Source organism: Chelonia mydas, chromosome 1 (genome assembly GCF_015237465.2).
Source record: "Chelonia mydas isolate rCheMyd1 chromosome 1, rCheMyd1.pri.v2, whole genome shotgun sequence".
In the NCBI taxonomy this organism is placed as follows: Eukaryota; Metazoa; Chordata; order Testudines; family Cheloniidae; genus Chelonia; species Chelonia mydas.
Genome location: NC_057849.1, coordinates 134,041,759 through 134,066,466, shown reverse-complemented (window position 1 = coordinate 134,066,466; position 24,708 = coordinate 134,041,759).

The window sequence follows — 24,708 nt, the reverse complement described above, 5'->3', positions numbered from 1 at the left end:
AAAAAAACCTTTAAAAAAATTCCCAGAAAAACAAAAAGACAGACATTGCAACTGTCTCAAAGATAGTAGATAATAAGATGTGGAGTTTGGGTAAATATATACAGGAAGCTATCAGCAAAGAGATTTCATTTTTACAGATTTACTCTTTTTCTGGAGGTTTCTGAGATTTCCTGTAGACAGGAGACAACTGGCAGACTTTAGAAATGAGGAACACTGGTTACCCCACCAACTTAGTGAATGCTGAACAAAGTCATCTCAGAGTAATCTCATGGAATGTCTGAGCTCTGGAACAAAACTAAGTAAAGCCGCTAAAATCCCTCGATCTCACCACTTGTAAAAAAGGGTTGGGAAATCTCTAACGGCCTTAGAAGAAGCTTTGAATGGGGATTTCTACAAGCAGAATAATTAGCTGTTCTGGCTGAAAAGGGCATTGTTGAGAAGCTTACCAAAGAAAAAGAAAACATCCTCCTGGTCACATTAAGGAACTCCCACAAAAACAGATAAGCCACATACTGAGAATATGAACCAAACAAACAGTGCATCGTACATCTGCAGCTATGTACCACTACAGTTATTTCTTAACATCCCACACATAAAATAATGTCGATAAGGGGAAATGGATCAAATCCTTTTCCTAATGGTTCAGGCTGTCTATGGTTTAAAAGAACTACACTGAAGATAAATCTAGCATTTGTGTTCTCACCTGTAAAGGGAACACAGATGCCGGTGTTAGATAAATCTCCTCTGGGTAAGAGCTTGTGAATGTAAGAAGATTTGGGGTGTTTCCATAATGTATCTAAGGCACATATAGTCAGCTAACTGTTGATTTGACTTCCTCATTGGACTGCCTTTTTGGCAGAATGATTTTAAAACATGGAAGAACTGTAGAGAAATTTCAGGTTTCAGAGTAGCAGCCGTGTTAGTCTGTATTCGCAAAAAGAAAAGGAGGACTTGTGGCACCTTAAAGACTAACCACTTTATTTGCATCCAATGAAGTGAGCTGTAGCTCACGAAAGCTTACGCTCAGATAAATTGGTTAGTCTCTAAGGTGCCACAAGTCCTCCTGTTCTTTTTGTAGAGAAATTGTAGAAGTAAGAATTGAGAACTATTCTCTCTCTCTCTCTTTCTCTCCAGTACAGTTTTCCATGGAAGGTGCTGGGATTCTAGAATGTCACTTATTCTCTTTCCACTGGTGAATGTGGAAAGGATGGGTTATAACTGATCATTGAAGAATGGAACAAGGACATGTCAGAGCTATTATCCTCTTTGGGACTACTATTGTGCCTCAGTTTCCCTCTGACTGGCTGGGGAGATTTTGGTCTATTTGGTGCTTTAATCCTCTGGATTAAAGCACCAAAGTCCTTCCCTTTTGGGGAAAAATAGGGGTCCAAATGAAAAACAGAAATCCAAATGAAACAGCTTTTTAGCTACCAATGGCCAATTCACCAGGCTGACAATTCTTTTCTCCTTGGCTCAGGGATTTCCATACTACCTCCATAAATGGCATCATAGGGGAGCCCCAACCCTACAACCCTAAATCAGGGGCAGCAGTATGCCCAAAATTGCCATGTTCTGCTGTTTTCCAGGGCCACTTCGCACTTTGGGTATCGCTATGTCAGAATTCTCCTCAGCCACTTCATACATACTTCTTCCAAGCCCTTGCCCTTTTCCCTCTCTGCAGGGGAACCACCTCCAGAATCCTTACACGGTCAGCTGCTGTCCAACCTGAACCACACTACTCTTAGCCTTCTCCAGCATTCTCTAAAGCCCCTCTCCAAACTCCCTTTGGTGTCCTCTTCCCTGAGCCACTATAAAGACAGGTTTCAGAGTAGCAGCCGTGTTAGTCTGTATCCTCAAAAAGAAAAGGAGTACTAGTGGCACCTTAGAGACTAACCCATTTATCTGAGCATAAGCTTTCGTGAGCTACAGCTCACTTCATCGGATGCATTCAGTGGAAAATACAGTGGGGAGATTTATATACACAGAGAACATGAAACAATGGGTGTTACCATACACACTGTAACGAGAGTGATCACTTAAGGTGAGCTATTACCAGCAGGAGAGCGGGGGGGGGACCTTTTGGAGTGATAATCAAGGTGGGCCATTTCCAGCAGTTGACAAGAATGTCCGAGGAACAGTGGGGGGTGGCAGGGCGGGAATAAACATGGGGAAATAGTTTTACTTTGTGTAATGACCCATCCACTCCCAGTCTCTATTCAAGCCTAAGTTAATTGTATCCAATTTGCAAATTAATTCCAATTCAGCAGTCTCTCGTTGGAGTGTGTTTTTGACGTTTTTTTGTTGAAGAATTGCAACTTTTAGGTCTGTAATTGAGTGACCAGAGAGATTGAAGTGTTCTCCAACTGGTTTTTGAATGTTATAATTCTTGACATCTGATTTGTGTCCATTTATTCTTTTATGAAGAGACTGTCCAGTTTGACCAAAGACAATCTTCAGTCCATTCAACTCCCCCCGGCATTTCTTTCTCTCAGCTGAGTCATAGGACACCTTAAAGAATCTTGCTGTCACATGACCTTGTACCTCCTACTCTCCTCATTAGAAGAAAACCCAGGCAAGAGTCATAGATGTTATTTGAACCACTTAGAGGCCCAGTTCTTCCTGTGACACTTGCACAGTACATTAGTTCAGCTATTCTCAAGGGACAGTAGTTAAACATTCTTCACGGATTTTACAGACAATATTTGTTAGAATCTTTATTAATAATGTCTCATGGGAGCCAAGGACAGACAGGGATTCCTGGGTGGCAAAATTCCTTCAAAACACTCAGGGCCAAATTCTCTACCAGTGTAAGAGCATTGATTTAGTGGAGTTACATCAGGAGAGAATTTGCCCCAGTATGTGCATGTGAAATTTCAAGCTGAAGTTGTGGCTCCCTCCTATTGTCTTTGGAAGTCCCATGTGTCCAGTACTTTGGAAGAAAACTCTGCAGAAACATGTCAGCAGCAGAGTTCACAGTTGGGTCAACAACTTTACTATGTCCAACACACTGAAGGTCAGGGAAACAAAGAGCAAAGACATGGGTGGTAAAAGAAGCAGGCAGAAAAGGTCAGAGTGGTAAAAATAGGTAAAATGAGTTGGGCATGAACCTTGTTATGCTCCGAGAATGGATAGTTAAAATAAGCCATGCATAGGTGCTGGAAGTAGGGCTGCTGAGGGTACTGCTGCACCCCCTGGCTTGAGGTGGTTTCCATTATATACAGGGTTTACAGTTTGGTTCAATGGCTCTCAGCACCCCCACTATACAAATTTGTTTAGCACCCCTGAAGCCATGGAGCTGCTCCACTGTAACAGGGAGCAAAACTGCAGAATAGTAGTAAAATTCCACTGGAATCAGAGGTAGAAAAAGTATCCAAGAGGCTGTTTCGAGCATTGAGGTAGTTTGCTAGATTAAGCAAAATATGTAAACAAAAAAACAGGTTTCTGCACTTCTTGTATTAAGAAACTAAATCACTAGAAAAGAATCAGGAGCGGGAATTTTTGAAAATAGTTCTAATATCTGTTGCAATTTGCCAAGGTTTATGGAAAGACAATGCTGAGCTATTTTAGCATGCTAAAGTATTACCTGAGGAGGTTTGCTCACAAATGCTGAGACAGTGTAGTCAGAACATTCCAGAAGTTCAGATTTCAGCCACAACTGCCATTTAACTGCTTTGCGCATCCTAGGGTCAATCTTTTATGGTATGAATTAATAACAAATTGCATAATTCAATACACACATAATATCATTGCCCTTTTTGATCCAAGCTGCTAGTCAAAGTTCAGAGCCCTCAGGATGTTTCAGCTGGTAGTAGAAATTGATGGAGTCTGGTATTTACTTTGATGCATTTTTGTTTATTTACACGGGATGTAAAAAGTTCTCTTCCAAATGCAGAAGGAGCCAAGAACAAAAGGAGCAGTTTCTTAGCTTAAAGCCCCAAGCCTCTTTAGCCACGAGACCAAAAAGTGCTCTCTCTAGCGTTTTCCAGGGTCACAATATGTTCACAGGCTACTGCTTGTCTTATTTGCTTTTTTCCTCTGCCTCTCTCTGTTCTTGCCTTTTTCAGTCTTTTCTGCGTTCCCACCCACCCACCCACCCACACAGCTATCCAAAACAATATTCAGCAAAAAGCTCCTAGGTGGGTTCACACACTCCTTTTTGTCTTAGGTGGAGACTTATGTTTACAGTTACATTAGCTGAACAGTGAGTTCATACTTATCAGTCTCAATGGGGTTTTAACGCAGTCCATAACAAAGTTTCACCTAGCTCTTAACAACATAACACAATCATATAATAATATATACTAATAATAACAGGAACTGAATATATTAGGTATCTGTAACAAGACTTAATTAATGGAATAGAAGAAAAGGAAGACTATTTACCCTATAATAACTGGAGTTCCATGAGATGTGTGGGCCCTATGGGTACTCACTATGGCTACACATGTGCTCCCAGCTGAGGCTATAAGGGCTGGTGTGGACCAACCGCCTCTCCCATTCCTGGTCTACTGCAAATAGAAGAGGATCTGTGAACCTGGAGAACTCCAGTTAGTATAAGGTAAGTAACCTTCCTTTCTTCTTCAAGTGCTGGTCCCTATGGGAATTCTCTGTGGGTGACTCCCAAGCAGCGTCTATTGAGGGTGAGGGTGCGAGGAAGTTCTCTGCACCATTATTCACAGTGTCACTGAACCAAAGGAAGAATCCTGAGCCAAAGTTTGAGCCAGGGCATAATGCCCAGTAAACCTATGACCGGAGCACCAGGTTGCTGCTCTACAGATCTCCAAGAGTGGAATTCCTTGCAGCAAAGCTACCAAAGCAGCTTGTGTTCTGGTTGAATGAGCCCTGACAGAGGAGGATGCAGCTGGAAATCAATCTGGAGAGTCTTTGGGAAGAAATTGCTTCCCCTTTCATCCTCTCAATGATGGAGACAAATAACCTCAGAGAGACGCCAAAAGAGCTTCGTCCTGCTCAAGTTGAAGCGTAAAGCTCTGCGTATGCTCAGGGAGTGGAGTTTCTTGTCCTCACTAATGTTGTGAGGTTTTGGGTAGAATACAGGTAGCTGGACCATTTGGTTCAAGTGAATATCAAAAGAAACCATGCGGATAAACTTGGGGTGTAACCTCAGGGAGCCTTTGTCTCTGTAAAAGATCATATAAGGTGGGTGCACCATGAGGGCCCTGAGCTCACCCACTCTCCTGGCTGAGGTAATAGCAGTTAGGAAGGCTATGTTCACTGAGAAGGCCATGGGCTCGAAAGGTGGGAGATAAGTGATGCTGCTGACATCAAAAGGAGAACGTCTTCAATTTGTCTGCATAGCACCTCCTTGTAGAAGGCTTCCTGCTATTGAGAAGAGTGGACTGGACCTCCTCCAACCTGGAATTGGGGTCTGCACTCCTGTGGTAGTTTTTTAGAGAATGCTGACAGCTTGTTGTAATTAAGTAAGTCAGATATTGGCCTGAATGCCTGGTAGTTCGCAATATGGAATCGTAGACTGGCTGATGAAAAATACTTTCTACAAAAGAAATCAAGTCTCTTGGTGTCCTTGTCTGAGGGAGTGGACCTAGGATGGTGCAGCCTGATTTGCTTTGTGACCACATGGATAACAAGGGATTTCAGGTTAGGGTGGGATAACAAATTTTCTGCCTCTTTGGAGGGCACAAAGTATTTCTCCTTAGCCCGCTTTCAGGACCAGGCACAGATGGTTGTTGTGTGCCAAATAGCTTGGTAGGTTCCAGTATGGCCTCAGGGATAGGGAGTGGCACTTTGGAAGGAGCTGTAGAGTGGAGAATGTCCAGTAGTTTATGGGTGGGATCCTGAACCTCTTCCAATTTGTTAACCCCTGCATTGCCAGTGCAGGGTTGATATACCCCATCACAGGGCAGCTGAGATTCCTGTCTTGGAGGTGATCTGAGTTGAAAGCAGTGTCCAAGGTCCTTGTAATCAGGGGCTTGAAACTATGGATTCCAAGGGCCCCAGTATGGCCAGAGGTTGGGATCATAAGGGTGAGGAGGCAGGCCCCATGGGGGTACCAGACATACCTAGCCCAATAGTACAGGTCATGGAGATGCAGAAGCCTCCAGAAGGCTCTGGAAGGCTGATGTCTTGTGCCTGGACTATTGGGGGAACCATCAGTACCACCTCTTGTATGTCTGAGGAATAGGAGCTCTCCAGTTATATAGGCAGAGCCGACAGTGCAGGCTGTCATAAGGCAACATGGCTGGAGGCATATACCGGCAAAAAGTGCCCCCGTACTGTTGGAACATCCACTGCACAGCTACTACATGAGACCAGTGAATGGCACATTGATGGAGTAGTGATATCTCTCAATAGAACTGGGTCTGACAGGCTCAGCAACAATCGCCAGGCCCTTGAGAAGGGTATACTGAGGCCCAGCAGGAACAAAGCTTGCAGGAGTCTTATGTATTGGCTGGGCCGCCAGTGTGAGCTCGGGCACAGCAGTCTTGGTGCGGTGCAATACTGTGCAGAAGGTGAATGCTCCTTCTTATCCTTGCACAGTGCAAGAGTTGGTCCATCCTGCCTCCTTCATAGATGGTTTAAGAGCACTGGAAACTTCCGTGCTGTTGGTGCCAGCCCATGATCCCTGGACAGAAACAATTGCTCTGGGGTATGGAGTCTCACCAATGGGAGAAGCGAGGCAATTCCCTTTTTAGCAAGCTTATTTGGTGATTTTTGTCTCTCTCTTTTTATGAGGGTGTTTCTCCTTACCTTCCTCATGTCTCCATTTAGAGGAGTTCTTGGGTTTTCTGGAGGATTCCAAGCTGGAAACCAGCAGCACTGGTGGGATACTACCCAGAGGTTCAGATCAACAAGAAAGAGGGAGTTGAGTCCTGGGTCAGACAGAGGTATCATAAAGAGCTCTAGGAGATGCTCACTGAGTCTGAAGTCCCAAGACTGCGTAGTGGGGGGCGGGGGAGAAAAGAGTGGCAGATGTCACACTTTGAGGGAATGTGTAATTCCTCAGGGCAATACAGGCAACTCTCACGTGGGTCACTCACTGGGAAGATCCAAGGGCAGGCCAGCCAGGACTTGAAGCTTGGAATCCTGGGCATACTAAATGCTCTGAAGATGAGGGAGCAAAAGAAATTGTGGGGGAAGCCCCGGATCTCCAAGCCATCTAATATTTAACTAAGCGAACTATCTAATATAAAACAGTGTAAAATTATTGACAGAGCTGATGCTGGAAAGGAACACTAGAAGGCTATGAATACAGAAGGGTTCCATCCCAGACGGTGAACAGTAGAAAGGAACTGGAGAAGTGGTCATTTCTTGCCACCCTTTATACCTTCAGTTTGGATTATGAGACAGCAGGCAAGCATACAAGAAACAATTTTTTTATTTGCTTATACATGGTATGAATAAATACAGATTTACAGATCCTCGCGTGCAAATTTATCGTCTTATATGATGGGGATAAATTATGCATGTAAATTGTGCATCCAAGTCATGAAATGGGCTACAAATGCAATCAATAATAAGGTATTCAAAAGTTTAACAAATGGAGTGGGGCCCCAAAGACACTTCTCGCCTGGGTGCCATTTGGTCTAGGGCCAGCCCTGCCTAACCAGAGTTGTATTCAGAGGAAAAGGAGTAGCTCTCAGTCCCCGGAACACTTCACTGCAGCTGCTCCTTCTTTGACTGTAGTCCTGATACAAAGACGTTACAGTAAGAAAACTGCAGGGAGCTGGTGACTTGCTTTCTCCCCTTCTCACCATACTTCCGTGAAGGCTTGACGCTCTTACGAGATTCTTTGAAAAGACTGAAGAAATAAAGGACCTGATCTTAAGCCCTCTTAAGTCAATGAAAAGACTGCCATTGGCTTCAGTGGGTTTAGGAACTGGCCCATAATGTTCAGGGAGTGGTGTGGCGTGAAGCTGCTTCATGTTTGAAAGAAAAAAGGAGGCAGTTAGCTGTAAAAGATTACATTTTCATTTCACTGGCACTTCACATTGCACAGCACCTCTCAGAGAGAGAGAGGGAGAGAGAGCGAGCGAGCCAACCATGAGCCTGAATTCTCAGTGACAGAGGGATTATAGAACAGCACTGTTTAATAAGCAGGCAAAGCCTCTTTAATTCCTTCTGTAAAGGGACTTTTAATACCTTTCTCATGATACATCTTGATAACAAGAATACATGAGGGCTTCAGTGGAGACAGAGTGTACAGAGCATCTTCTGTTTTCCAAAGTTGCTGCTGAAAGATTGCATCAGAAATCATTAAATCTCAGGCTCCTGAGTTTGATGAAGTAGGGTAGCATCCTGAGAAATAATTTACTTGTGTAAACCTTTGTTATCAGGAACATGGAGAAGTTCAAAGACTGCATATTACCTTTGCTAGACTTTGTTCAAAATGTTACCAGTGTTCAGTTACTCTAAATCAGAATGCCCAGATTGCTTGGGAATTAGGTGCTTACATTCCAGGGACAATATTTGCAAAACTGGCTCTGGGGTTTGGGTGCCCAATTTGAGACATCTTAGCCCTGATTTTCAGAAGTGCTGAGCACCTTTTGCTATAATAGAAAGGAAGGCTGGTTCAATGGTTAAGGCTCTGGCCTGAGACCAGGGTTCAAATCTTTGTTCTGCCAGCCTTCCTGTGTGACCTGGGACAAGTCAATTAGTCTCTGTGTGCCTCCTCTTGTAAACGAGATAATAGCACTTCCCTAGCTCACAGGACAGCTGTGAGGATAAACACATCAGAAACCATGAGGTGCTCAGTTATGATGAGAAAAGGTTCCATACAGACCATCTTAGACAGATAAAATCAAAGTCAGTGGACACTGCAGGTTCTCAGCCCCTCTGAAAATCACAGCCAAAGTATCTAAAGGCTGGCACTAAAAGACAAAACAAAACAAAACCACACAAAACCCCCCCAACCAAACAAACACACAAATAACAATTACTAAGATCAGTGGGCCCTTTTTCAAGCTAGGGTGTCAACAGCATAAAACTGTTACACCCAGGGCTTGTCAACATTAAAAATACTTGCACCAGTGTAAACTTGCACTACCATTGATTCAGGGTATGTCTGCACTGCAATCAGAGGTGTGACTGCAACTCTTGTAGGCATCCCATACAGCTAGCACAGCTAAAGATAGCAGTGAAGGCACGGTGCAGGTTTCAGCAAGGACTGCCCAAGCCCCCCATGACCCCTAAGTATGTACTTACATTACTAGTCTACACCATGGTCCATGCTGCTGCATCTTCACTGATATTTTTAGCTAGCTAGCTTAAAGTTTGGGCAGGTATGCCCACCGAAGCTGCAATCACACCTCTGACTGCAGGGTTGACATACCCTTCGTTATGTTGGTTCAAGCAGCTCATGTAGACAGGCTACATCGGACACTGGGACAAATTTTGTTTTTGTAGATGAAGCCCCATTCAGTCACTCTGCTAAAAGAGAAAGCACCTGAGATGGCATCTGGTGCCTTAGGAAGGACCAGCCTGGACTTACGAGATGTTAAAGTAACTGTGCACTATATACTTCTGGGGAAAAGAAACACTGCTGAAGCTTTTATGGAGAAGCAGAGTCCTGTTTTGGGTGAATGAAGCACTCCACAATGAATTTCCACTACGTGCATCTGAAGAAGGGGGTATTCACCCAAGAAAGCTTATGCTCCAATACGTGTGTTAGTCTATAAGGTGCCACAGGACTCTTTGCCACTTTCACAGTGAATTGGAAATTGGTGTTCAGTTTTAATTTTGAATTCTGATAAAATTCTGAATGAGTCCACCCAATGTTTCAGTTCAAAACTAGGAATTGCCATTGTGTATACACTTTACCCAGCACTTGGATTTCTTAATAGGATGTATCATACTTTGGGAGATTTGGGGGGCATGCTTTTTGACAGACAGGGAAATAAAATTTGCATTGAAAAATGATATCCTGGAAAAAAAGCTAAAAAGCACAACGTTATAAATGTTACTGAAATCCAAACAAACTTTTGCTTTATTCAGATTTCCCATGTCACTGGTCACTAATTAGATACTGGGTAAAATGTTCAAAAGTGGCTAAGTAATTTAGGATAAAAAAGCCCCTAGGTAACACAGGCCCCTAAGATCCATTCAAAGTCACACCCTACTTTGAATGGATCTAAGGGGCCTGCCTTACTTGCTTTTTTACTCTAAATTACTTAGCCAGTTTTGAACATTTTACTCTTCCCATCACACACTGCACAGTCCCACACTGGCAAGGATTAGAGAATCTCTTAATTTCACTAAGAATGCCTCAACCACAATGAAGAAGTGTTAAAAGAGACGAGTAATTGAAATGTCTGGGAAACCAAAAGAACGACTGGAAATTAAAAATAATTAATATATACATTTGGAAGATAATGAGAATGGTTCTGATCTGTACTGCTTTAAGAGTGTGGTGTTATACTTGGATCTGGTCTCACAGTATCCATGAATCACAGTATTGGGGAAATTCTGGTGCGAAGGGGGCAACTGGAATTTGTGTGCCATTCTATTGCTTGTGAATGTATTCAGTCTGCAAAACCAGTCAGTAACGCCAAGTGAAAACATGACAATCTGTAGATTAGTCACAATGCATCCATTGTTAAATCCGATTTGAATTTAGAAAGTGGTAATAGAATCATAGAATCATAGAATCATAGAATATCAGGGTTGGAAGGGACCCCAGAAGGTCATCTAGTCCAACCCCCTGCTCAAAGCAGGACCAAGTCCCAGTTAAATCATCCCAGCCAGGGCTTTGTCAAGCCTGACCTTAAAAACCTGTAAGGAAGGAGATTCTACCACCTCCCTAGGTAATGCATTCCAGTGTTTCACCACCCTCTTAGTGAAAAAGTTTTTCCTAATATCCAATCTAAACCTCCCCCATTGCAACTTGAGACCATTACTCCTCGTTCTGTCATCTGCTACCATTGAGAACAGTCTAGAGCCATCCTCTTTGGAACCCCCTTTCAGGTAGTTGAAAGCAGCTATCAAATCCCCCCTCATTCTTCTCTTCTGCAGACTAAACAATCCCAGCTCCCTCAGCCTCTCCTCATAAGTCATGTGCTCTAGACCCCTAATCATTTTTGTTGCCCTTCGCTGGACTCTTTCCAATTTATCCACATCCTTCTTGTAGTGTGGGGCCCAAAACTGGACACAGTACTCCAGATGAGGCCTCACCAGTGTCGAATAGAGGGGAACGATCACGTCCCTCGATCTGCTCGCTATGCCCCTACTTATACATCCCAAAATGCCATTGGCCTTCTTGGCAACAAGGGCACACTGCTGACTCATATCCAGCTTCTCGTCCACTGTCACCCCTAGGTCCTTTTCCGCAGAACTGCTGCCTAGCCATTCGGTCCCTAGTCTGTAGCGGTGCATTGGGTTCTTCCGTCCTAAGTGCAGGACCCTGCACTTATCCTTATTGAACCTCATCAGATTTCTTTTGGCCCAAACCTCCAATTTGTCTAGGTCCTTCTGTATCCTATCCCTCCCCTCCAGCGTATCTACCACTCCTCCCAGTTTAGTATCATCCGCAAATTTGCTGAGAGTGCAATCCACACCATCCTCCAGATCATTTATGAAGATATTGAACAAAACCGGCCCCAGGACCGACCCCTGGGGCACTCCACTTGACACCGGCTGCCAACTAGACATGGAGCCATTGATCACTACCCGTTGAGCCCGACAATCTAGCCAGCTTTCTACCCACCTTATAGTGCATTCATCCAGCCCATACTTCCTTAACTTGCTGACAAGAATGCTGTGGGAGACCGTGTCAAAAGCTTTGCTAAAGTCAAGAAACAATACATCCACTGCTTTCCCTTCATCCACAGAACCAGTAATCTCATCATAAAAGGCGATTAGATTAGTCAGGCATGACCTTCCCTTGGTGAATCCATGCTGACTGTTCCTGATCACTTTCCTCTCCTCTAAGTGCTTCAGGATTGATTCTTTGAGGACCTGCTCCATGATTTTTCCAGGGACTGAGGTGAGGCTGACTGGCCTGTAGTTCCCAGGATCCTCCTTCTTCCCTTTTTTAAAGATGGGCACTACATTAGCCTTTTTCCAGTCATCCGGGACTTCCCCCGTTCGCCACGAGTTTTCAAAGATAATGGCCAAGGGCTCTGCAATCACAGCCGCCAATTCCTTCAGCACTCTCGGATGCAATTCGTCCGGCCCCATGGACTTGTGCACGTCCAGCTTTTCTAAGTAGTCCCTAACCACCTCTATCTCTACAGAGGGCTGGCCATCTCTTCCCCATTTTGTGATGCCCAGCGCAGCAGTCTGGGAGCTGACCTTATGGGTCACCTGGGTATTTTCTAGTGCCAGATTCTTGGGCAGGGAGCATGCCTGTACAGTAGCTAGCACAAATGAGCTTTGATCCTGACTGGGGCCTCTAGGCGCTACCAGAATACTAATTAAAAATAATAACAGCAGCAACACAGCTTGCTAAGTGACTCACTCACTTCTCACCTAAATACTCAACTCTGAGCCTGTTATTCAGCATAGGGAAGTAGCTCAGGCTATAGCACTAATGGGCTGAATAAGCATATGCCGTACGATTTCACATAAATGTATTCAGTTACATCATCAGACCACGAGCCAAAGCTTCTTGAATGCAGTGAAATCAAATAAAATGTTATGTAAAATGCACAGTTTCCCCCATTTTATGGTCACGTCTCCATACAGTACACCATGCTGAACTGGAATCATCTCAACCAATGTGACAATATGGAGATGCCCTAGTGTTTCTGATGTATAATTGTGCAGGTTTTCCAAACAATGCAATTCCCTGCACTCTCACTGGATGGACTGTAATTTGTTTTTAGACTCAGAGACTCCCTTCCAATTCAGATGTTTGACATGAGGTAAAACTAAAATATAGTGCAGATATTTTGGGGAGAAAAGCTGACCTAAAGGTAAAACAGTGGGAAGGAATGGGAGGAAGTGGACTTGCCATTGATGGGACAAGCAAAATAGTCTATCTTTAAAAAAAGGTTCTCTTCCAGTAGTTTGGAGCCCATTCAGGTTGCTGGATTTTTGTTTGTTTTGTTTCATCGTAGTTGTTTCATTTTTGATTTTTAGGGGTTTCCCTCATTTACAAGTTGAATACATAATTAAAGCCACTTTCCATGCAATAACAACCTGAGGGTGCTTCTTGCTAACTCAGTAAAAATCATCTGCACTGCTGTTAAAAACTTGGATCTCAGAGTTTATTCATTAGCAGACAGTGCGCTCAGGTTATCACAGCGATACATGTTTACATGGTACCCTTCATACAGAGTAGAACCTCAGGTCCAATCGTAGAATCTCAGGGTTGGAAGGGACCTCAGGAGGTCATCTAGTCCAACCCCCTGCTCAAAGAAGGACCAATCCCCAGTCCCCAACTAATCCTGCTGCAGTTCTGACTGAGACCAAATTCAATGGGAGTTTTGCCTGGGTGAGGGCTACAGCACCAGACCCAAAGTGATTTGTACTTAATCACTTTGAAAACTATAGCAAACAGGAAGGATTTAAGGCAGAAAGTCCCTGGGGATAGATTTATATCAACCTTTCACTCAGAAGTCTGCAAGCACTCAGCAACACACCAGAAATTGATAGGGCTGGCGGGGGAGGGGTGTTCATCGGCCATCCAAAGGGCTGATTCAGTACATACCTGGTGTTACCTCCATGGAGAGGCTTTTTGGGGGCTGCTAGCAAAACTTAAAACTGCCACTCCTCAGAAGCAAGCTCCCCATAAGGGTTGCTCTTAATAATGCAAGGAGGTGCAAACTGCATTTACAGACAGCAGTGGGAGAGAGTCTTGTCTATGGAAAAAAACTACCAGATATATATGTACATACCGGATATTAATATCATTGCCTCTTTGTCAAGCAGTAACAGAATTTCAGGGCCTTGCACATCAGCTTCCCATAGTAGGAAAAATCTGTGTCATGGAGTCTGGGTATATTTTTTAGTATAACTTTGTTTATTTACACATATACACGAGTCCTGGAACAGAGGTGGACAAACAGCATATAGGCAATAGCCTCTGCTGGAAATTGCTTTTTGCTTTAATCTCAGTCAGAAATGCTTACTGGGAATCCAGTATTAGTATTTTGGCAGCAATCTCCCTTGGTACTTGCCACAGCTCCACATTAGATACTGCATGTCAAAACTAACAATGCAAGCATGTCTTAAAGACTGAACAGGGCTCAGACTAACAAAAAGAACTTGTTTGGCAATTTATAACAGCGTCACCTGTTGACTCCTGCCATAACAGTATTAACTATACAAGAAAACGTGTGTGTGTGTGTGTGTGTGTGTGTGTATTAATCCATGTATTTGTGGAGGATAACATTAACAGGGAAAGACAAAGAGGGCTGAGACTGAAAATCAGGATAATCAAGAGCAGGGACAGGAGGTGCAGTCTTAAAGTGACATGAACTTGGAGAGTCCAGAAAAATGGACGGATAAAATAAACAGCTCTTTAATGAAACTCAGCTCACAGCTTGCCTGCGTTCTTCAGTCTTTTGAAATGAGACCAACGAACAATAGAGGCTTTTGTATCCTGCCAAGTGGAACAACAGTTAAGGGGAAAATGGAGAGATGCTGCAGATGTGCCACCAATGGCCAAGTGGTACAGACACTGGTACCAAGCCTAGTGCTTACTGTCAGGAGCAGTCCTATTGAAATAATTGTTTACAGGACTGGGTCTAGCATGTCTACAAACATCCACCCACACTCCTCAACTGAGGGTTATTCTGCTATGTGGCAATCACTTCTTGCTCGCCTCAGAACAATGAATTGTTTCAGTGAGGATTTGTCAGCAGTTCACATACAATGCCAGTGTTAAATAATCATGTTCTTAATAGATCAGAAATTAATTTAGGATATGTACACATAAAAAAGCATAGCATTGCCTTTGGTAAAAGTCCACCACCCAATGAAGGAGAATTTTTACAGTACTTTGATATCAATCCCCATCAACTACAGCAAGTTATTTTACTAAAAATTCAGATAACTTTATTAATTCTCCACATTTTTATTTACGCTGGATAAATAAATTTCTGCTGTACTGGAGTTCAAGTTCATATCATTCCATACTTTATAATACTGTGCAAAGATATAGTGGCATGACCAACAGCAGTACAATTGAAGCGGATGATTTGTTTTCATTCAATTGAACGATGTATATGTGGTGGGTCGGGGAAGGTTTCTGAAGCAAAGTATCTTGCCTAGTCTATATTTTCTTAAACTGTTTCTCTTAGGTGATTTAAATTTCTGTGCCTTCTACCATCTTCTAAAATAAGGTTCTAGTCTCATACATTTCTCTTACAAAGACAAATTTCCCCTTTCTCTAAATATATTCCAAGTCTACCAGGTGCATTGCCTGCACAGTGCTGGTCTTCATGGATGTTTAAGATCCAGTACCTGGACCTATACTTGTGTGTGTTTGTCTTGTGGGGGAAGAGGGTGACAGTAACACCTGGGCACTTATTTCAAGAAGGGCTGAAAACATCTCTCAGGAAAGAAGAATTGTCTTATAGCTGAGGGTAAGTTTTGGTTTGAAAACCAACTATGGATAAATAGCACCTTCTTACCCAAAGGATCCACTCCTTGGAGCAGATTCTGTGCTGTGCTTCTTGAAAGGGGCAGCATGGAGAGCCCAGGCCAGGAGAATAGAGGTGGGGGGCTCTTTGTCATGTCTGCATCTCATAGACTCCGTGCTGCTATCTGTGTAAGGTATTTGTAGGGCCCCTCTGCTGTAGTATCGGAGCAGCTCTCTCTCTTTAATGTACCTCACTCCTGCGAGGTAGCAGTGCTATAATCCCCATTTTACAGATGGGGAACTCAGGATCAGGAAGGTGCCTGTGTCTCACAATCATCTAATCTCTTGTGGATTTAAATACCTTAGTCTAATTTTGGTTGTTGGGTTTAGTGTGCAGGTTCTAGGTGGTGTTGGCGGCCTGTGATATACAGGAGTCAGACTAGCCTTAAACTCTATGACTCCATGGCTTGCCCAAGCTCACACAGGACATCTGTGGTGGAACAATGACATATCCCCAGGTCTCCCAAGTCTTAGGCTAGCGGCCTAACCATGGGACCACCTTCTCTCCCTCCTGCAGGGCCAAGTTCCTGAACCCGGTACAGCTCCCAGCATTAGTAAGAGTAGCCCTGAGGCAAACCCACTGCAGACCACAGTATGTGTAAGATTATCCGAAGTAAAGCACTGTACAAGAGCAGAGCATTATTGTGTTAACTATAAAAAACCACAGCCTAAATCCTTTCTCTGTGGAAAATTGCCTTTACACCAGATTTACCATTTTCTTGAAATCAAGAATATTTTGGCTTGATGGTCTATTACCACAGCAGAATTTTTCCAACACAATTTGCTCTATCAGCTTCTCATACAGTAGCTGCCAAAGCTTGCTACATGGTTTAAGAGAAATTTGAAATGGAAACCCCTATCATAGATGATGGCCTAGTTCATCACCAGACCAGAGTAGGATTATTTTACTCTGTGGAAATCACTGGATATTTCGTGCCATGACTGGAATGCCTTTTGAAACAATAAATTATTGGACAAATTCCATGATATAGGAATATTAGAACCACAAGCTCAAACCTGAACGTTAATATGTTACTAAATGAAAATTACTATGCCTCTGTCTTGAAAGCGAAAGGACATATTTCAGAATGTATGACTCTTAGCAACTAAAATGGCTTCACATGTAGCGGAAGATAATTCTTATCAACAGCCTGCTCTCATTCACCATAATGTCTCATCAAATGAAACAGGTGCTTTTTATTTATGAGATCATGTTGCATTTCACATGACATCACTGCTTCTTTAAGGGAAAATAAAAAGTTCACATAGTGGGTTGGGGGACAGGCCAGGGACCTTCCCCTGTGGTGGGACCCACAGTCCAAGTCAACTCCTCCTGTATCCAATAAAGAGTTGGGGGGAAGGGGGGAACCCGGGCCCACCCTCTACTCCGGGTTCCAGCCCAGGGCCCTGTGGATCACAGCTGTCTATAGTGTTTTGTGTAACACCTGTGTGACAGCTACAACTCTCTGGGCTACTTCCCCATGGCCCCTTCCCAACACCTTCTGTATCCTCACCACAGGACCTTCCTCCTGATGCCAGATAGCATTGGTACTCCTCAGTCCTCCAGCAGCAGACCCTCTCACTCTCAGCTCCTTGCGCGCACCTCAGGAACTGGAGTGAGAGCCTTTTTAAAACCAGGTGTCCTAATTAGCCTTAATTAATTCTAGCAGCGTCCCAATTGGCTCCAGGTGTCCTAATTAGCCTGCCTGCCTTAATTAGTTCTAGAAAGTTCCTGAGTGTTCTGAAATAGTCCGTTATTTTACCCAGGGAAGAGGGACCTGCTTAACCTGGAACTAATGTATCTACCTTCGACCACTCTTTTGTAGCCATCTGGCCCAACCCTGTCACATACCACATTATTATGTAGCAGCAGCATCCGCTTCATTGTTAGGGTTGACATTAGCTAACCATTATAAGCCTGATTTTAACCCCGTCTTATTTTCCCCGAAAAAGATTGATCCCCCTGGAATTTTGTATGTCACATCTCATCCATGCCTTGAGATTTGGTGAAGGCCAGAAAAAGATACGGTGCCTTGAAGCACATTTTGAGTATTTGGTGGTGTTAATTAATATATGAGGGGTCCTTTTTAAAGATATACAGAACATCATTTAAAATATAAATAACATATATCTTTATAGGTATAGCTGACGTGCTGTTGAATCTAGGCTTTGCTACAATATCTTCTGGCCTGCTGCAGAGGTGGGGAGAAGGGAATGGACTGAGGGGTAGAATACTGGAATAAAGTGCACAGGGGCAGGCGTCTAAGTAGGAGCAAGGAGACAGGGAAATAGGAGGGCCTGGAGAAGGGGAAAGAAAGGGACTACTACTTACTGCTATGAGTAGCTCCACTGAATTTATAGTAATAGTTCCTACCTGACTGAGTAAGCACTAGACCCATTCATAAGTGTGTGCAGAGCCAGGGCCTATGTTTGTAAAGCATCAAGTAAATATACAGTGATATAGAAATGATTTTTAAATCTTGATTAATATACTGTGGGAGGAGGGAAGGGGGCACGCGAGTGGATGTACCACACCCATACGTCGAGTTGGAAAAACGAAAAACTATTGTTAAAATAAAAGGTTGGGAGAATCACTCTTCCCCCGCCCCTCCCATCCAGTTCAAACACAGCTGTGTTCACCACCCTCCCACTTATTAAAATTTTTTGTCATATCAGTCCCCTGCTCCCAACTTATAAGGAAAAGTTACAGTGGCCCAGGGAGTGCAAGAGGTAAAGGGCCCTGCTCTTCTGTAATATCAGCCATTAGATTACAACATTGCCTCCTGCCACAGTGTCATGATAGCTCTGAGATGTTGCATCGTAGCACTGGTCTACTAGCATGTTACTGGGTGATGAAGCAACGTGAGCATGTGATGATAATGCTGTGACAGTGCACCCCATATTCTTCACCGCGATAGTATGAGGTTATGATTATGACATAGTTATGATGTATTTTATGCAAGCTAAGTCATGCGAGATGTCCTTGGAAAGGTTATGATTTGCTGGATCTGATTATCCTACTTGTATGCATGTATCATTTTTGTATCTGAAGTTATAAATACTGACTATGTATCTGTATTTCAAATGTAGTTACACCTGGGTAACGCCCACTAGACAAGATGTTTTCTGTCTAGATAGCTGGGTGGGGAAGAGGCTATTCAAGGCAATGAACCATTAGAAAAAAAACAATAGGCCTTAGGAGAAGCTTATCTCCCACCTGGCGAGCCTTCCCGAGAATGCTACAGCCAGCCTCCGAGTAACGGCTGCTCTGACTCTACAAAGACATGTGATTTGACCACATGTCTCTGGACTCCATCTTGGGATGTCAGTGATTTTCCACAGACCATCTGGGAACCAAGCTTTGAAACAAAGGGTTTCAAAGCTTGGTTCCCATATGCAAAAGCTATATAAGCTGTGGAGTGACATAATCCTGGGTTCTTCACTCCCCACACAAGACTACTCCTGGAAACACCTGAAAAACAAAGACTGAACTGGGGGAAGTGCTGGACCCAGGCTAAAGGGATTTTTAGCCTGTGAATGAAACACCAGGGGATTCCAAGCTGTAAAGCAAGTGCAGTTTGCTTGAATCTTCAGCTTGCTTGTATTATCTCTTAGGGCAGTGGTGGGCAACCTGCTGCTCATCAGGGTAATCCACTGGCGGGCCGCAAAACAGTTTGTTTACACTGACCATTTACAATGACTGTTCGCAGGCACGGCCACCTGCAGCTCCCAGTCACAAATGCAATGTGTCACAATGACGGAATGTTATCCTATCCTGAGGCAATCCAGCTGCAGTCTAGAGCACAGTAAACCGATGTGAATTCTCTCTTCCTTTTCCCTGTCTGAGACCCTGTCAACTTTTCCCTAAGCTTCTGGCTTATAGCTACTTTATCTTGAATCCCTGCTTGTCTACATTATACCCTCTTGTAATATTCTCACCTTATGAAACTGCTTCCATTTATTGCTCAAAATGTATAGGGTAAAGTGTATTTTCTATGGCACACCAAAGTTGGTAAAATATATTATCAAGGATACTGTTCAAACTGCTACTTCAGCTGATTCCTTAAAGCTTTCTCAAAATCACAAGGCCTCTAATTAAATGGTTTTATTCACCCCTTGTGGAGTATGTGTAATTTCCATTAGCCTTAATTGGAATCATGCTTGTGCTTCAAAGGGCAAATAACCCATAGTTCACAAGGTGAGCACTTTCTTTGCAAGGTTAGCACATAATTGTGTGTTCTAAAATGTTCCTGAAAACTGAATAGTTTCCCCCTGAGTTGCTGGAAACTGTATAGCAATCATGTATCCAGAGTGAGCTGGTGATGCACAGTACCTGAATATTGCAAAATAACTCAAGTAGAAAGTTCTGTAAGAGTCTTTGGTGAGTAAAATATGTCATATAACATTAAAGGGTTTGTTTAATTGTGTATAATTACTTTCAGATTATCTCCAGTAGGCATTATATTGGCAAATGTCTTTCTCCACAGGCTCTGGGAAGAGTGATATTTGAAAGTCTTTCCATCCATTTGCATCCAAAAATGAGCTCATTTCAACCTCTCAGTTATCATGTGAGACCTCAACCCTGTCATGCTACATTTCAGAATTTTTCAGCACCACAGCAGTGATTCACTTGACTAGAGGCAAATGATAAAAAGTTACTATATTATATGCATTCCATCAAGCTGGCCCATGTGCTATTTTGTTTCCTTTTGACTCATTTAAAAATGGGGTCTGAGGAGGGGACATGCTTGTGAAAATTACTGCTGCCATCTGTCACTTCCTCATGAACAAGAACACAGTGTATGGCTAAACCACACAGCTGTCCAACCTTCTCCCAGCTTCATTCTGAACCCTAAGTTTATTATTTTGTTTTCATGTACAAGTAAATCTGCCTGGCCCAGATGACTAATAGACTGAGAGCTGTTTGGCACCATGAGCTTGCATACAAAATTCTCTTCACTTGTTTCTTTTAAAGAAAAATGCAGCAGTTTTAAATCCAGTGGTTAGGGGGCTAGCCTTTGACTCAGGAAACCCAAGTTCAGTTCCTGTTCTGCCACAGACTTGTGTGACCTTGCACAAGTCACTTAGGGTTTGTCTAGACAGCAAAGCAATGTGCACTATGGGAATGTGATTTCTAAAGCACACCAGTGTCTTGCCCACTAACTGGCCTGTGTAGACCCAGCTGTCACACCCTAAACGTTCCCTGGAGTGCTTTAATATAGGACAGTTTGCAGTACTACCTTAATGTGCCCTAGGGAACTGCTAGTGTGCGCTAGCAGGGTCTACACGGGCCACTTAGTCCGCAAGATATTGGTGCGCCATAGAAATCACACACCCATAGTGCGTCTTGCCATGCCGTTTAGACAGCCCTCTGTCTCTCTGGCACAGACCCTCCAAAATATGTAGGCTCCTAACTTCCATTGATTGATTTCAACGAAAGTTAGGAGCCCAAATACCTTTGAGGATCTGTACCTCAGCTCCCCCTCGTACTTCCCTACCTCACTGGGTGTTGTGATGGTTAATAGATCAAAAGATTGTGAGGCACTCAGATTCTGTGGTGATAGGGACCATATAAGTACCACAGACAGAGAGAGGAGTTTAGATAGAGCTGTGTGGGGATTCTGGCTGCCACTCCAGACTAAACAACAGGGACATCTGAGGTGATCCTGAGCCCATAAAATTGGCTGGCTGTCAGTGTGTACTGAACACCCTTATAGATTTCCCAGGACAGCTACCTCAAAAAAGGGAGGATCCTGGGAAAACCTGGACAGGAGGCAACCTTAGATTGGAAACCTGCATGAATGTCTGCCAGTCCCACATTGGCTCTGGCTAGTACTGTCATTTTCATGGACAGTAAAGATAATTCTTAAAGACACTTGTATACTGGCTCCTTGCTAAAATAAAGCTGATGCAAGTGCATTATTTAGATTTGATTTAGTGCTTCACATTCAGAAGAGACTGCACAAACATGAACAAGTCCCATAACATCTATATATCTCTTGCATCCTCACATTGACTCTTCAACATGGAACTGAGTTTATCCACTAATTTTCAGTCCCTCAGCTTCTCTTCCACCAGAAGTCCTCCCTTCATGAATAAAATGAGATGTGCCCCCATTTACAAGCCTTTCTATTCCTTCCCCAAATCCCTTCAGAGAATGGCAGATGCACCCCTCCAAAGAGGTGGGGAGTTTCATGTTCTGGACTCACCTCACAGGACCACCAGCACTGCTTCCAATATGCAGACCCACTTTCTGCTCTGTGCTGGTTCTTTCAAGTTAATAGCTGTGGCTGTGCACCACCTCCCCATTACTGGTTCCTATCTGGAGATGTCAGGAACCTGTGGCAGGGGGAAGTAGGTCATGTAAGGAACATAAGGTAAGAGGAGCAGGGGGAGACAGAGCCAGATAAGAGTCACTCAGACCATGAATCCGCACCCAGTTCTACCTTTGAGTGGTCATGACCTCCCATTCTGGAGCAATCACCTGGGGATTAAGCTAGTTTCTTAAGTGTTACTTTGTGTTGTCTTGGTTTTAGATTGAAAAGTTGCAGTCTGCCGTAAGTACACATGTCCTTGGTTTCCCTTGAAGCAAATTATTCAGCCTCCAGTCTCTTTTTCTTTTCCTTCCAAAGTCTCCTCTCAGTAAGCATCTCAGCAAATAATTCATGTGCCTTTTTGATTACAAGGTTATAATATACACACACGGCCTCTCTTTATAGAGCGCTTTGTGTCTTCTACCCCTTGCACAATGTGTGTAAGCCTCCATACCTATTTGCATTCAAATAGCTCTTATTTAACACATTATTAGTTGCCTTGTCCAACTCCACTGGTTCTTGGACCTCGATTCCTGCAGTCTCAGCATTTCTCAAGCTAAAAGTCACTCTCTTTAGGCCTTTGGCCTCCTTTTCTCTCCACTGGAATTTTTAGTTTTCTCTCTGTCATGGCCACACCACATGTTTCTAGGCTGGCTTCTAAGGCCTGAAAATCTTGGAAATGATAGCTCTATACATCACCATGGATAGTGGAGAGCGGTGCTCAGAATAGTGTGTTGCCCATCCCAATTTACTCAGTCTGGCTCTAGCAAAATGTACACTGTGCCCCCTACAGAACTGAGTTAACATCCTCTGAAGACCAGAAAAGGAAACATCCAACTCTCAGGCTGGATACCAGAGGACTCTAGATTTGTATTTAATGGAAATCCACAACACAGAGGTGCAATTTACAGCTTGCTCTAAAGGTATCCAGGCTTAGCCCCAGCTTTATGCTGAGTAGGAACAAATACCAAAGACAAAGGACCTGACATTGAGGCCATTCTTCTCCCAGTTCCTGTGAGCCTCACACCTTCAGGCAGACAGCTAATGTGTTCCTGGCCAACACAAAGTAGCAGGGTATGGAGGAGAGGCTGTTTCTTTGATAACCAGGACTTATACCCTTCAGGCCTTCGCCTTCATAGATAGTAACCAACATCTTGAACTGACAGCCTTAAGTAGAATGTAGCACATGAGAGCAATATGCTTTCCCTGAGCAGTTCTACTCAGAGAATGAGCATCTGCAGTCTGCACTTTAAGTTTCCCAAGAGCTACTGAAGGTTAGTCCCAAGTAGAGCATGCTACTGAGTTTAATTCAGTTAAGGAAGTATGATACTCTTTGACCCCCTTTCATGTGTACACTAAGGTATCACAATCTCTCTCCTCTTTAGTAAACTTCAGGAAAAACTTCTATGTTCAGAACCTATTAATTGCATTTGGAAAGGCTTTATGGGTGTATAGAGTTCAGAAAACAAGGATTTCAACCCAAATGATAAAAGCCAGTTGTGTTTCATGACTAAATCACAAACAGGAGCTAATGCTATTGAGTACAGATGCCTGGAAAATCAAATATTGAACAATGAATCCTGTGAGAAAGAGAGAAAACAGGATGATTTCACATAACTGCAAAAAAAAATGTGGAAGTCCCCTTACACATCACAATATGCTGTCTCACACCCTGCAGTCCATCCATGGCATCCTTTTCTCATTCCCTCCTTCCAGCCTTCTTGTTCCATTCAGCACTGTACCCTTAGAACAGACTCTCAATCAGTGCAGAGACATTTTTGACCACCTGAGGGCTGGCTGAAAAATGAAAATATGTGTGTGAATATTTGACAAAGAAATGCCCCAAATCATCAGATAAATTATTCAAAATGAACAATTTAACCAGTCACTTGGGTGTGTGTGTGGGGAGGGGGGGGAGATAAAAAAGGCCATTTTCTAACGTATCTCCATTTTGCATGAAGACTTTTACTTCTGAGGATCTGAAACTGCATTACATCCTTTACATTGTTTGGGCTTGGGGTAAAATTTTCAGAAGCACCCAAGTGACTTAAATCCCTTTTTCAAAAATGACTTAGACACTTAGAAGCCTAAGTTTCACTGAAAGCCAATGGGACTTAGGCTTCTAGGTGTCTAAGTCATTTTTGAAAATGGGACTTTGAATGGGTGGGGGGGCAAGACATCAGTTATTCCCCATCCACCTGAACCTAAGTCATTTGGGTGCTTTTGAAAACGTTACCCATGAACTACACACATTCACAGGGAAATAAGAGGGAATAAGACACTACACCCTTGCATGCCTGTGCAATCTACCCCAACCTTGTGTCTAAGCATGCAGGAGTAAATGGGCGTTATGTGTCTTTTTTCTTCTGGAGCAGGTGGGTAGGACTACCTGGTGTCTTGGTTTCATCCACCCAATACACTAGCTGAACTGCCATGGGAGCTTTGTAATTTGCTGCTGGTATAGGCTAGAAGTACTCTAAGTGGGTCAGCACTCTGATCACTGTAACCTCAATTAATTCCCCCAGTGGTGGCTGATGGCACAATTAGCTATCAAAAGGAGAGGCTGGGGGATGTAAGGAACTAATTAACCCTCAGTTGGCTAACCTGATAAAAGCCAGGAAGGAAGTGTTATGGAGGGGAGGGGAAGGGAAAGGAAACTGAGATGGAAAGAGCTCCAGAGAGAGAGAGAGATCTCATTTCCTCTTGGGCCTTAGTAAAGAGGGCTGGAAGATATAGGCATTTAAAACCGTGATGTTACATTGTACTGGTGTTGGTGGAAGGGTTTATAATAAAATACAGATTGTGCATTCATCTCCCAAATCCAATACACATCTG